Here is a 16,213-nt window from a genome sequence, read left to right as displayed (position 1 = left end):
CAGCTTGAATGGTAGTTGACAAAAATTGGTAGGCACAATACAGCAGAAACAATATAAGATTGATTGCAATGACAGCTTGAATGGTAGTTTACAAAAAATTGGTAGTCACAATACAACATATGGCTAGCACATAAAAGAAGACAGCAATGAACACAATGATAAGGTTGTTTGATATTACATAAAAATTAGGAGATTGGGTAACACTAGGTACAGAGCAAATTTAAAGCTCAGTGTAGGAAACTAAGAAGATGAAGTTAGGTACTTTTTGGTTTTGCTTTTAAATAAGGCAAAAGTTTTACAGTTTTTCAATTCACTAGGGAGTGAGTTCCATAGACTAGGTCCCTTAATTTGCATAGTGTTTACACAGATTAAGTTTGACTCTGGGGATATCAAAGATATATTTATTTATGGTGTGGTGATAATGGGTCCTATTACATCTGTCCAGGGAGAGTTTCAGAGCATGGTTTGCATTTAAGAACAGGGTTTTGTAAATGTAGTTGACACAAGAGAATGTGTGGAGGGAGTTAATATTTAGCAAGTTTAGGGATTTAAACAAGGGAGCTGAGTGTTGTCTGAAAGCAGAGTTAGTTATTATTCTGATAGCAGATTTTTGCTGTGTGATGATGGGCTTAAGGTGGTTTGCAGTGGTAGACCCCCATGCACAGATACCATAATTAAGATAGGGGTAGATTAGTGCATAATATAGTGAGAGGAGAGCAGAGTTAGGAACATAATATCTGATTTTGGAGAGTATACCAACTGTCTTAGAGACTTTCTTAGTTATGTGTTGAATGTGGGTGCTGAAGTTGAGTCTTGTCTAGGAATAGGCCAAGAAACTTGCCATCATTTTTATTACTGATGTTAATGTTGTCTATCTGTAGCTGAATTGCATTTGATGATTTGCTTCCAAATAAGATGTTGTAAGTCTTTTCGATGTTTAATGTTAGTTTGTTCGTTGACATCCATAAGTGGACTTTTTTTAATTCATTATTCACAACATTATTTAGTGTATGTGGGTTGAGGTTTGAATAGATAAGGGTAGTATCGTCAGCAAACAATATAGGTTTGAGAATATTAGAGACATTAGGCAGATCGTTTATATATATAAGAAATAGAAGAGGTCCTAAGATGCTGCCCTGTGGCACTCCAACGGTAATTGGTAGTGTGGAAGAAGTTGTATCATTGATGGTTACATATTGGTGTCTGTCACTAAGATAGGATCGGATGTAGTCAAGGGCAAGGCCTCGGATTCCATAATGCTGGAGTTTAAGTAAGAGGTAGTTGTGATTAACAGTATCAAAGGCTTTTCTTAGGTCAATGAAGAGTCCAACTGGAAACTCATTTTTGTCAAGGGCTGAGTAGATAACGTCAAGGAGACTAATGATTGCATCGTTGGTGCTCTTTTGGGACCGGAAGCCAAACTGGCAGGGGCTGAGTATGTCGAATTTTACGAGGTAGGAATAGAGCTGTTTGTAAATAATTTTTTCAAATATTTTTGATAGAATGGGTAGATTTGATATTGGTCTATAATTGTTTATGTCCGCCGAATTGCCTCCTTTATGGACTGGCGTTACTCTTGCTTTTTTGAGGATATCAGGGAAGGTGTGACACTCTATAGATTTGTTGAACAGTAGTGCTATGGGTGGGGCAAGGGCATGGGAGGCTCTCTTGTACACAATGGACGGAATTTCACTGGTGTTCCCTGCCTTGGTTTTTAGAGAGTGTATGATGGACACAACATCTGCCGGGCTGATTGGTGAAAGGAGAAGAGAGTTTGGATAGCTGCCTGAGAGGTATGTGTTAATATGTGTCTGAGTCTGTGGGATTTTACTGGCAAGATTAGCACCAACCGATGAAAAGAAACTATTAAATTCATTTGCCATTTCTAAATCAGTTGATGGTATATCCCCATCCTTGTAGAGTTTTATTTGGTTATGTGAGTGTTGTTTAGTTCCTAGGATACTAGAGATAGTTTTCCAAGTGCTCTTCATGTTGCCTTTTGATTCATTGAATCTATTCACATAATATGCAAGTTTTGCCTTTCTTATGATACTGGTAAGCATTGATGAGTACCTTTTAGCTACTTCCTTTGAAACTAGGCCAATCCTAACTTTCTTTTCATATTCATGTTTCTTGTTGATTGAGTTGAGAATGCCACTTGTGAGCCATGGATTGTTTAATCTTTTGTCAGTTACTTGCTTGGTAAGAAGGGGACAATGAAGGTTGTAGAGGCTTAGAGTTTTGGAGAGGAAGAGGTTAGCTAATGAATTTATATCATGGGTATTATTGAATTCAGAATCCCAGTTAATATTGTGAAGTGCCTCTGTAAGATTGTCTAAAGCTGATTCACTGTGTAGCCTAAATGAAAGTTTCTTGCTTTTTGGTGGTGTTATGTCCATGTTCGCTATGAGAAAGGTAGGATAGTGGTCAGTTGTTCTGTCGTAGATTATACCAGATACAAGGGGAGCTGTTATGTTTGTCCATGTTCAAGGTAGTGGCTGATGTTTGAGTGACTCGGGTAGGTTTGGTGATTGTGGGGATTAGCATACAGGAGTTCATGCTGTTAAAGAAATAGTCAACTTGAGAGCAATTTTGTTGACCCAGGTCAATATTAAAGTCTCCTCCCAGAATGATGTGGTTTTTGTTAACATTGTTGTTTATAATAAGATTCCTTAGGTTGTCTGAGAAAGAAGCTATGTTAGTATTGGGAAATCTATAGATGGCTCCAATAGTCAAAGAGGATTTAAGGGATTTAATTGTAAACTGAGCAAAAGTATATTCACAGTAGTCATCTCTGTCACTAATAACACTGTTGCAGATAAATGTATCTCGGTAATATATAGCTGTGCCACCACCTTTTTTATTAGGCCTACAGTTATGAATGGCTTTATAACCCTGTGTTATAACCCTCAAAGAATTACTCATTATTGCTAACTAAGATAATTAGACGAGCCAAAACTAATTACTACGAAGATAAATTTACTCAAATAAAGAGCAACATTAAACAAACTTGGAGCACAATTTCACAAATATTGGGATCAAAGAAATCTTTAAATAACAAACCGACTCTCCTGTCTAATAACGATGGTCAGCTTTCAGCCTCTGATTCTGCTATTGAGTTCAATAGGTTCTTCTCTTCCATTGGTTCATCCCTTGCAAATGATATTCCATCTTCCAGTACTGACATTAAGGACTATCTTACAGGTAACTATCCACAGTCTCTGTACCTAAAGCCTATTAACTCCACTGACGTCAATGAGATAATCCTTTCCCTTAAAACCAAGTCTGGTGCCCTTGAGGAGATACCAACTTTAATTTACAAAAAAGCCTCCAGATCTTTAGCCCCTGCTATTGCTTTGCTCTTCAACAAGTCACTTGAACTCCAAACCTTTCCAGATATTCTAAAAAAAGCGAGAGTAACGCCTGTCCACAAATGTGGTGACCCCACAGATGTTAACAACTACAGACCTATATCAATCCTGCCAAACTTGTCAAAAATTTTTGAAAAACTTATATACAAGCAGCTTTACTCATATCTAGCCAAACTCAATATACTTAGCCCTTGCCAATATGGCTTCAGACCCAAAAAAAGCACTAACGATGCACTTATTAGTATGCTTAACTCGATTCATACAGCTCTTGATAAAAAGGAGCTCCCTGTTGGGTTATTTGTGGACCTGCGTAAAGCTTTTGATACTGTCAACCACCAAAACCTTCTTCTTAAATTACATCATTATGGAGTCAGAGGACACTCCCTACAATACCTCGAGTCCTACCTTACTGACAGGCTCCAATATGTTTCTGTGAATAATACAATTTCTCCCACCCTACCCATCAACATTGGTGTTCCTCAGGGCAGCATACTTGGCCCTCTCCTCTTTCTCATCTACATTAATGACCTTCCAAATGCCTCCCAACACCTCAAACCAATTCTATTTGCTGACGACACAACCTTCATTTACTCCAGTCCTGACCCTCTTGCTCTAAATGCCACAGTAAATACTGAGCTAAATAAAGTCCATCTTTGGCTAACTGCCAACAAACTCACCCTTAACATTGACAAAACCTTCTATATTCTGTTTGGCAATAAATCCTCTAGTCTTATAAATCTCAAAATAAACAATACCCAAATTTGTAACAAATTAGATGGCAAATTCCTTGGCATTCTCATTGACCACAAACTGAATTTCCAGGGACACATTCTAAATATATCAAAAAAAGTTTCAAAAACTGTGGGCATTCTTTCTAGATCAGATATTATGTACCACGCCCTGCTCTGGTGACTCTCTATTACTCCCTTATCTATCCTTATCTCAACTATGGTATTTGTGCTTGGGGTTCTACTACCCAAAATCACTTACGTCCTCTAATTACCCAACACAAAGCCGCTATTAGAACAATATCCAACTCTGGCCCCAGACATCACTCGGTACCCCTACTCAAATCTCTTAATATGTTAGATATTAAGTCACTGCACATTCTCTCATGTGTATTATACATATATAAAACGCTAAACTATAATGCCAATCCTGATCTTAAAAGCTTCATAGAAGGTTGTAACAGAACCCATGAGCACCACACCAGAAATAAATACAGTTTTGATATTCCTAGAGTACGTCTTAATCAAACTAGAAATGCTCTGCAAATCAAGGGGCCCAGAATGTGGAATGACCTTCCCAACCATGTTAAAGACTGTACCTCTCTCAACCAGTTTAAGATAAAAACTAAACACTACCTAATAAATTCCCTGTAATCTACCTCACTCCTCTATTGTCAACCCATGTCTGTTTATTTTCTTTTTTTTTCTTTTTTTTTAATCAACACTGTTTGTCAACCTATTGTATTTGTGCTGCTTTTTCAGTCATGTTCCCCCTTTTTTTTTTTATCTTTATTTGTATTTGTTCTCAACTTCTTTTATTCTTTATGCTCAATTAGTATTAAGTTCTAGATATTAATGTTTTTCTTGCCCGAAACGCATTGCGTAATAGTGGCTTTAGGCATTGTATGTACTAGCTCTATCTATATATCAATCCATTAATGTAACATCACTTGTATGTATATACCTTACCTGAATAAACATCTGAATCTGAATCTGAATCTGACGTGCTTATCTCTGGAGCTAGACACAGATATAATGAAATAATCAATGATGGAGTCAGAGTGTCTCCCGTGGATTCCTTTCCTTATTAGTCAAACGAATGCATGATAGAACTGATAAGTTGGCCAAGACTTTTGCTCGTAAAGAGGGAATTGATTACCAACTTGGGCTGCCTTTGAGCAGCCTGAGGGCAGCAATATCCCAGGAACATCAACTAAACTAAACACTAACTGCCCAACACATCAACTAAACTAAACAACCAACTGAACACATCAACTAAACTAAAAAGCCAACAAACTTTGTAAATCTCTTTATGTATGTACCTTACCTAAATAAAGATTATTATTATTATTATTATTATAAATTTCGGAGACTTGAGGCAAAGTGCTAGGCTTAGGCTCGGCTACAAGTACCTCTGGGAATTTGTAACATCTGCTGATGTAGATTTGACTAAATGTAAACTCTGTCAGCAGAACTATTTGCATACTTTGCATCATTATATAATGGAATGTGAAAAAATTGCGGAATTTAGAGATAACACCATCAATAGTGTCCAAGAAATGTGTAAGTACTTCATTCATAATGATGTGCTGGCCAAAATCTTAACGAAGTATCCAAAACTTGTTTACTGTAAGTAATGCATGCAAATGACTAAAGCTGCCACCCAGTTGGGTGGGTGTGGAGCACATGACTGTAAAGCTGCCGCCCAGTTGGGTGGGTGTGGAGCACATGACTGTAAAGCTGCCGCCCAGTTGGGTGGGTGTGCAGCAAGACTAGTACCTGTGTGACTCACCATAGATGTAAAGTGCCTTGTATTGTGAGCCTCTTGTTGAATCACTTGTGACACAAAAGATTATTGATGTGTGTACTTGTGTGGGTGATTAAGTATGTACTGTATGTGTATGTATATATGTATACGTATATATATATATATATATATATGTACATGTATGTATGAGAATGTGTACATGTATATATAACATTAATAATTTTGTAACTAGTGTCAAAATTTATTTGCTTAGCTAAACGAACTAGAGGGTTCAGTTCCTGCTGTTCCTCTGTAATCCTTTACACCACCGCCCATGGGATGGGTATGGGGTGCATAATATGGAAAGAAATTGAATTGGGCAAGTCCTTAAACTAACAGATAATTTTTAGACAATTTAACAGTAAAATTGATAAAAAATGTTTACAGGTACTTTACAGCTTTACTTTACAGGTACAGATAATTTTAAGTAGAATAATTACAGTAAAATTAACAAAAAATGTTTACAGGTACATTGGAGAAATTTTGACACAAAAGCAGATTAGAACAATACACAATAGGGACACAAGGAATACTAGGCACAGAGGATAACATTTCAGGGTTATCCATTGGTTCACAGAAGCACAATATGAGGATTATATCAAGGAATAATGCAGTAGAACATGCACTCAATATAACAACCATGATGGGGGTTCCGCGCTGCTGGCCCTCGCGGGATGGGGGGGTGCTCCGCCGGAAACCCCAAAGTGATAAGCCTGCACATAGCTAAGAAATATTAACATGAATTGTAATTAGTGTAAATTCAAATAATGTAACTTTCAATTGCTAACTATAGATATAACTATTAATTGTAATTGATTTAATAATTTATCCTTATAATGATTATTCATTATAATTATTCTTTAATACTCTATTGTTATGCATTAGTCACTAATTATTTATAATTCACCCTAATTAGCTATTTATTTGATTCATTAAATTATTGCTTATCATTATACTATTCGTTATTATTATAATCATTTATTTATTACTAATTTATTATTTATTATTAATTTATTATTTATTATTAATTTATTATTTATTATTAATTTATTATTCACTATTATAAAATAAACAAGTCCCCAATCTGAGCGCATTTTCTTCCAACCACGGACAAAGAACACTGCTTTTCCCCCTAAAAGCGGTGGGTTTTCTGTGGGAAGAAAACAAATGTCTGGGAGATGGGTCTAACCGCCCAAGCTGCGCGCACAACGAGCCAGTGTTTATATAAGCCTTGCCCGCAGACTGGGTGACCTCTGTTCTCGCTACGCTCGCTGCATGCTGCCTCACTTACAAAATCCCTTAAAAATTTAAGTTTAAATCCCTTAACTTGCTAAATATTAACTCCCTCCACACATTCTCTTGTGTCAACTACATTTACAAGACCCTGTTCTTAAATGCAAACCATGCTCTGAAATTCTCCCTGGACAGATGTAATAGGACCCATTATCACCACACCAGAAATAAATCTCTCTCTGATATCCCCAGGGTCAAACTTAATCTTTGTAAACACTCTATGCAAATTAAGGGACCTAGTCTATGGAACTCACTCCCTAGTGAATTGAAAAGCTGTCAAACTTTTGCCTCATTTAAGAACAAAACCAAAAAGTACCTAATTTCATCTTCGTAGTTTCCTACACCGAGCTTTAAATTTGCTCTGTATCTAGTGTTACCCAATCTTTATGTACTTAACCCAAACAACTTTATCATTGTGTTCATTACTGTCTTCCTTTATATGCTAGCTGTATGCTGTATTGTGCCTATTAAATTTTGTTAAACTACCATTCAAGCTGTCATTGCAATCAATCTGAGCTACCTATGTGCTTTAATATACCTATAATTTTCTCTCGTCTTTTATTTTTTCCTTGCTATGTAACTTTTATCATTTTTATAAATTTTGCAAGTATTTACCTACTTAAAATTTTCTTAGATTAAGGACCTGCCCAAAACGCTGCGCGTACTAGTGGCTTTACAAGAACGTAATTACTGTACTATGCTATGTATTCTCACAATCCCAATGTACCTTCTTGTATATAAATAAATAAATATCGAATAGGATAGCAGCACATTGCTGTGTATACCTAAGCTTCTTAAAACAAATTAGTAATAAAGGTTTTAAATTATAGTTTGTGTTATTATCAGTACTGTATTATCCTTATTAGATCATGTTAACCATGGATCATTAAGATCTCTTGTTGATATGTAATAGTCATATTTCTATTGTATCGTTCATTAAATTGTTCATTACGACTCAATTTTTCACTTCTTTGGATATACAGTACAAATGATAGTTTAAACAACCCATAAATATTTATTGCATTACATATTTTATTTAAATAACTGGATCAATATTTTTACAGCTGACAGGATTTGTTTTACTCACAGGTGCATTATCTGTTAAAAAAAAATTAGGTTTATTGTTACACACAATGCTGCTACATAGCCTTCCCATCCCAGTGCCTTCTTTTGATAATTAATTACTTATTGTTACACACAGTCAAATTGTGTAACAGAAAGAGGTCGTGGACCCCTGCTTCCCCCTCTTTTTTTTTAACAGGCCATAATAGTTCATATAGTAATAATTATAGACCTAGGTATGCAATGAAAAGTTTTCCCTTACCTAACATCATTTGTGCCGCATATTTTCTTTTTATGTCTCACCCAGATTTAATTTCAAAATAAAACCAAACAAAATAAATTAAAAATGGGTATGTATAGCTAAAGTACACCCCCCTAGCTATACTTATTGCTAGGTGAACAGGGGCATTTGGTGATAGTAAATGCTCCCACCAGCCAGGGATCATCACCACCTCTCATATTTCATGTTCACTAGTGTTTATTTACTTAATAACTACTGTATAATATCTCGCTGTTATAAAACTACAGTAATTCTAATATCATAAAAGACATATTTACTACAAGTTTCAAGCAGAGAATGCATATATAGATAACACGAAGAACTCCTCCTTGATGAGACTTGCCAGCTAAAATGTTTGTTTATAATAAAATCGATCCTCCGTATTGTGTAGTAGAGAAAAATTGAGTTATATCCAATTTACGTAAAGCTACGAGTGGTCGACGGCGACCTTAGCGCAACGGGGCATAATTACGAAGATTTTGATACTTGGATGCCTACCTGAATACCGGTGTAGCCGCTACGAATATGCTAAGAAAAAAAACATTCGTAAGTACGTACGTAACTTCTTTGTGAATCTGGCCCCAGGTTGGTAGCTTGAGAATCTCTGGGTTCATTGGGCACTTACAGCTCATAACTCTGGTACCAACAGTCACTATGAAGCAGTGCTCTCTGGCTCCCACCAGAGGGTGATACCCCCACCCCCCACACCCTGCATTCCTCACACTTTCCCCATGCTCTCTGTGCAGTCCCCCTACCTGCATCTTCTGTTCTCCCCAATGCCCCTGAGCCCCCTTGCACTCCTTCCACCCCCCCTTCCCCACCTCTGTACTCTCCCAACCTATCCTCCTAATAAAGCATCGCATTTTAACACATATTTTACCCAAGGCCAAAAATTGTCGCACTTGAAAATGGAAGCAGCTTGCAAAATTGACATACTGTCCTGTTTTGGGTCCTCTGGTGAATTAGGAGAGGGCAGTACCTTAGTAAGACAGTTTTTTGGTGTTGGGAAACCATAAGAAGATGGGCTGGTTCTCCACGCCACACGCGACCCTAGCACGTTCCAGTGCCCTGGCTCCCCTGCAACCCTCCCTCACACTCCCTAGCACTTCATTCCCCATTCCCTAGAGTACGCATATGCCCTTTCTGTGTTTTCTCACACATTTTTACAGTAGTCACCCCCTCCCCTTCCGGCCCGTTGGCGTCGTGAGGGGGCTTGGTGGACGGCTGCCGGAGTGTGATGCTCCGTTGGGCAGTCCTCTGTCCTTTTCTTGCCTTGCACTCCTGCTGCTGTCTTCTCCAATTGTGCCGGATCGCTTTTCCTTTTCCTTATGTTTCGTTTTTCTCCCCCCTCTTCTCCTATCTGCTTGTCGTTTCCTGCCGACCTTTTGCTTGTTTTGGATTATTTCTTTGGACTTCTTCTATTTTGACGCCCGGGTGCTTGAGGAGGCATACTCTTGCACCCGTAGAACTGTAGTACCCGACGTCTCGAGCGGGGGAACCTTTTATTGTCAATCCCCCTTTCGTCGCTGAACCCGATCTCGACGGACTGACGGTTCTTAAGGTGGCGTTTGTGGGGCGTATACTCACTACGCACCCCTAGGGGGCCCCGGCATGATCGGCGATAGCCGATCGACTTCCGACAGGATCGACTTCCTGTTGGGTGTCCTGCCTCTAATTGTGGCTCCATGGTGGGTATGGGGGCACATTCGTGGATGAATTTGTCACTTTTCGTCTCTATGTCGTTGAATGTTTCCGTTGTACCCTCTCAGGCTCGTGGGGTGGGCGACCAAGCCCCCGAGTCGGCCAGTATTGGAAGACCAGGCTCTGTAGCTCCCGCTGCGTTGGGCCCTGACCTTGCTCCTCCTTTGACCGTCCTGACTTCTTCCCCCAGCTCCCCTCCCTCCTCTGAGGTTGGGTCGAGCCTCCAGCCCCCGGTGGTGACCACTTCGTCCCCTGGTGTGGCTAAGTCTTTCGTTGTGACTACTGCGCCTTTTGACCCCTCTCTCTCTAGGGGTTCTCAACGCCGTTCGCGCCCCAACCGCACTCGCTCGATTCCTTCCCGTGCTGATGCGTATCAGGCCTTGTTTGGTCCTGCTTCATGGGCCAAATACTTTGATCTCCTCCCTCTTGATTCTGCGCCTCCTGACGATTTCTCCCTCCATCGGCATCTTGTAGATTCCGTGGATGCGTGTGTTACTTTCAACCCCACTCGTCTCGGTACACGTGTCGTTGCTGCTCCTTCTCAGGATGCGGCTTCCCGCTTGGCTGCCTTATCTTGCGTTGGCGAGATCCCTGTTCGGGTCTCCAAGAACGTTCAGATGAATTCCAGTGTTGGCACTATTCTCCTCCCACCCCATGTTGCAACCGGTGTTCGGAATCTGCAGGATTGCCATGATGATATTCGGCATATCCTTGATGCCCAAGGCCATTCTGTCCTCCAGGTTGACTCGTTTACTCGTCCCCCTCGTGGTCGTCGCCGTCAACCCCTTCGCGTTGTGAAGATCACCTTTGATGGTAGGACCCTTCCATCCTCTGTCATTCTTGCTGGTGCTAGGTGCTCTGTCCAGGAGTATATTCCTTCTCCTCGACTTTGTAATAAGTGCTGGAGGTTTGGGCATGGTGCCCTCCGCTGCTCTGGGACTGTCTCTCTCTGTCCTTTGTGTGGGAGTGAAGGTCACTCTAAGTCGGAGTGCACTTCTCCCCAAGCTAGCTGCCTCAACTGCGGTGAGGCCCATCCTACGTTCTCCCGTGCCTGTGTACATTACAAGCTTGAGGCGGCCGTCCTTAACCTGAAGCACCGGGAGCGTTTGTCTTTTCCTGAGGCGAGGCGCCAGGTTCGCCGGCTCCCGCCTTTTACTAACATCTCTTATGCTCGCGTGTTGCGCTCTTCCTCTCCTCGTCCTTCCCCCCTTCCTCAGACTCTCAACCGTTTCCGGGCCTTGGACCCTGATACGCCCACTGCCCCCTCCTCTGTTCCTTTGAGTTCTTTCCCGAGGGGTCCCCCTCCTGGTCCTCTGTCTGGGGTTCCCCTTCTTTCAACCCGGTCTGTCATGTCTCCTGTGTCTTCTTCCTCGTCCCCCTCCGATCCTCCTTCCCATCCTCTTCCACCATCTATCGGCTCTCCCCGCCGCCTGTCGGTGCAGGCGGATGTCCATCGCTCTCCTAACGGCCGTCGTGTGTGCTCTCGTTCGGCTTCTCCTGTTGAGACACTGGAATCCGTTGCCCGGTACGTAGTTGCTGGGACACCTGTCTCTTTAAGTCAGAAGCGTAAGCCTGGCTCCTCTCCTTCCTCTTCCCCGGCGGGTAAGAAGGCTTCGCTTTCTTCCTTAGCTCCTACTTCTGGCTCTGTTGCTCCTTCCCCTCCCGTTTCAGTGGTTGCGCCCTCTGTTCCTGCTATGGAGGTTTCTTTGGCCCCTGCTTCCCTTTCGGTTGCTGCTCTTGCTGGGGTTCGCTCCCCTCTTTCTACTCCCCCTCTTCCAACTGCTGTCCTTGACTGCTCCTCTCCGTTGTCTCCTCCTCTTCCTCCTCCTCCTCCGGACCCCGCCCGCCCACCTCTGATCTGTTCTCCCGTTTCCTTCCCTCCGTCTTTGCTCAGTTTACCCATGCCCCCTAACCCTGACTTTGCTGACCCTGATCCCGACCCTGATATTCTTTAACATGCTCTGTTGCTCTTTCGCCTTTGTTTCTTCCTTGTTCTCTGTTTTTGTCCTTTCTCTTCTCGTCGTTGTCCATTCTTCAATGGAACGTTCGAGGTTATTACGCCAATTTCCTCGAACTCCAACTTCTGATTTCGCGGTTTTCGCCCCTTTGTGTCTGTCTCCAGGAGCCAATGCTTGGTGCTCGTCCTGGTCGTTTTCGTGGCTATTCCTTTCTCTCCCCCCCCAGCCATTGCTGGGGCTTCTAATTCTTCTGCTCTCTTGATTCGTGCGGATGTTCCCTTTGTTCCTTTACTTTTTCCTTCGCCTCTCCATTGTTCTGCTGCTCGTATCTTTGTGGGGAAATGGTACACAGTTTGTTCCATTTATCTCCCCCCGAGTGTCCCGCTCTCTCTTCCTGATTTGAAACACCTCCTAGACTCCTTGCCGGAGCCTGTGCTCCTGCTGGGTGACTTCAATTGTCGTCATTCTCTTTGGGGTGACGTTCTGACGAATACCCGGGGTCGCCTCCTTGAGCCGTTTCTCCTATCTTCTTCCCTGTCTCTTCTGAATTCTGGTGAGCCCACTCATTTGGACTCTCGGACTCGCACCCTTTCTTGTCTTGATCTTTCTCTCTGCTCTTCTTCTCTTTACTTAGATTTCACGTGGCAGGTTCTTGATGACCTCCATGGAAGTGATCATTTCCCCATCCTTGTTTCCTTTTTCTCTTTTCGCCCTTCCCTCTCTTTCCCTAGGTGGCAGTTTGCTAAGGCAGACTGGACCCTATTTACCCTCAGTGCTGCTCTCTCTGACCTCTCCCTTCTGCCTCTCTCTCGCGCTCTCCTCCTTTTTCATGACACTGTCTTCAACGCTGCCCTCCGCTCTATTCCTCGCTCTTCCTCTCGGGGTCCACGGAAGTGCGTTCCCTGGTGGAATGCGGACTGTGCTCGGGCTGTCCGCTGTAAGCGTGCAGCCTGGAAGAGGCACCGCCGTAGGCAGACGACCGATTCTTTTCTTTTCTTTCGGAAAGCGAGTGCGGTGGCCCGTAGGGCCATCCGTACGGCTAAACGTGAATGTTGGGCATCTTATTACGTCCGAAACTCCTCTGTCACAGATCTGGAAGCGTATCCGCAAGATAGCGGGTAAGTTCGTTCCCGATGTTTCACCGGTCCTTCACCTCCATGATACTCTTGTGGCGGACCCGTTGCAGGTCGCTTCCGAACTGGGTTCCCACTTTTCTTCTGTTAGCTCTGGTCTTCATCTTCCCCAATCTTTCCTTCTTCGTAAACCTGTCCTTGAGTCTCGTCCTTTAGATTTCTGCACTCATCTTCAGCTTCCCTATAATGATCCCTTCTCTCTCTCTGAACTTCGTTCTGCCCTGGCCCTCTGCGGTTCTACGGCGGCGGGCTCCGATGGTATTCATTATGAGATGCTTCGCCATCTCCCTCCGAGCACGTCTCAGTATTTACTGAGTCTGTATAATCGGATCTGGGAGTCGTCGTCAGTTCCTGAGGACTGGCTCGATGCCGTTGTCCTCCCTGTTCGCAAACCGGGATCTCTGGGTACTTCCCCTAAGGACTTTCGCCCTATTGCTCTCACGAGTTGTGTCTGCAAACTCTTTGAACGTATGGTTAACGTTCGTCTGATGTGGTTCCTGGAACACCATCACCTCCTCTCCCCTTCTCAATTTGGTTTCCGCAAGTGCCGCAGCACGACAGATGTCCTGGTGAACTTGGAGGTCTATATTCGTACTGCTTTTGCTGCGAAGACCTCCGTTGTTGCCGTCCTTTTTGACCTGGAAAAGGCTTACGACACCACTTGGCGTTATCATATCCTATCTCAACTTCATTCTTTTGGCCTTCGTGGTCATCTCCCTCTCTTTCTCCGCAGCTTCCTCTCTCGTCGTTCCTTTCGGGTGCGCCTTGGTACCGCTTTCTCTCCCTCTTTTCAGCAATACGAAGGTGTGCCCCAGGGTAGTGTTCTGAGCACTACTCTTTTTCTGGTTGCCCTCAATGGTCTTCTTTCCTCTCTTCCTTCTGGTGTCTTCTCCGCTCTCTATGTCGATGATCTTACCCTTTGTTGTCAGGGTGATGATTCGCCTCTCCTTCAACGTCGGCTTCAACTTGCAATTGATGCCGTGTCGTCTTGGGCCACTGATCATGGCTTCAAGTTCTCTACTTCTAAGACTTGTGCCATGACATTTACGCGGAAACGGGTTGTTCTTCGTCCCTCTTTGTCACTTTATGGTCATCCCCTTGAATACAAAGATTCCGCGAAGCTTTTGGGGTTATTCCTTGACACTCGTTTGTCTTGGTCTCCCCATATCTCTTACCTCCGTGTTGAGTGCTCTAAGGCCCTTACCCTCCTTCGGGTCTTGTCCCATACTTCTTGGGGGGCAGATAGGCGCACTCTCCTTGCTTTACATTCCTCTCTCGTCCTGTCTAAGCTCGATTATGGTTGCCCTGCTTACTCGTCTGCTTCTCCTTCTACTCTTCGCCGTCTTGATGCTTTGCACCATACTGGGTTGCGCCTCAGTTCTGGTGCCTTTCGTTCGACTCCCATCCTTAGCTTGTATGTTGACACTGGCTTCCTGTCTCTCCAGGACCGCCGTGATCGCTACTGTCTTCGCTATCTTGCGCGGTCCTTGCAACATCCTTCCTCTCGCCTCTGTCGTGCTTTAACTTTTACCCCTCCTGCGGTTCCTGTTCCTCTTCACCACCTCCCTCTTTCTGTCCGGTTATCTCGCCTGCAGGATTCTCTTTCCGTTCGTATTTCTGATGTTTCTCCTCGTGTTGTTCCTTCTTTGCCCCCGTGGAGGGTCCCTCTTCCGCGGTTTTGTACATCCTTGACCCGTATCACTAAAGCTTTTACCCCTCCTACGGTTCTAAAACGCCTTTTCCTCGAGCACTTTTCTTCTCACTCCCGCTCCGTTTCTGTCTTCACCGATGGGTCTAAGTCAGCGGACGGTGTTGGCTACTCTGTTGTTTTTCCTGATCGCACTTATATGTGTCGCTTGCCTCCGGAGACTAGCATCTTTACAGCGGAACTTTATGCTATTCTCTATGCTCTTCGTCTCCTACTTTCTCGTTGTCAGTCTTCCTTTGTAGTTGTTGTTGACTCTCGTAGTGCCCTCATGGCTCTCGGGTCCTTTAATCCAGTTCATCCAGTGGTTGTCGAGATCCAGCATTGGCTGTTTCTCGTTCACAGTAAATTTAAGTCGGTTGAGTTTTGTTGGGTTCCCAGCCATATTGGTGTGTCTTTAAATGAGCGTGCGGATGCTGCCGCCAAGGAAGCTGTCCGCTCTTGTCCCATCTCTCGTAAGGGCATTCCGTATTCCGACTTTTACCCGGTTATCCATTCCTCAGTCCTTACCCGTTGGCAGGCTTCTTGGTTGTCTGTTACTGGTAACAAGCTACGTACTCTTAAATGTTGTGTTTCCTCGTGGCAGTCCTCCTTCCACCGTAACCGGCGGTGGGAAACAGCTCTGGCGAGGTTACGTATTGGCCATACTCGCTTAACCCATGGTCACTTGATGGAGCGCCGCCCTGCTCCTTATTGTCCTAGTTGCATTGTCTCTCTTACGGTCGTGCATGTCCTTCTTGAATGTCCTGACTTCCAGGACGAGCGTATGTCTTGCTTTCCGACCGCCCCTCGCGGTCGCCTGTCCCTCGATAGAATTCTTGGTGACTCGGATACTTTTGATATCGTTCGCCTTATGCGTTTTTGTTCTCGTATTGGCATCCTTGGTGATATTTAGCGCCCTCTGATTATTTTGCGTCTTTGATGGTGCTACATAGCCTTCCCGGTTTGGTGCCTTCTTTTGATAATTACTTACTTTACAGTAGTCAAACCAGCACATATTATAGATGCTTCTTGAAATGTTTAGCATTTTACATGTGAAATACCCAGGAAAAAATCTGCATGTAGCCGCTTCCCTTTAAAGCCAGTCAAGCTGCAAGAGAACAAAATATCAAGATGTGGTTAAATATATAATAGCAGCAATCTTATAATACACTTTAGCTATAGGTTAAAAACAC

The sequence above is a fragment of the Procambarus clarkii genome, chromosome 10, assembly GCF_040958095.1.
Source record: "Procambarus clarkii isolate CNS0578487 chromosome 10, FALCON_Pclarkii_2.0, whole genome shotgun sequence".
Taxonomy (NCBI): domain Eukaryota; kingdom Metazoa; phylum Arthropoda; class Malacostraca; order Decapoda; family Cambaridae; genus Procambarus; species Procambarus clarkii.
The sequence above is the reverse complement of the archived record's forward strand: the minus strand, read 5'-3'. Positions refer to the sequence as shown.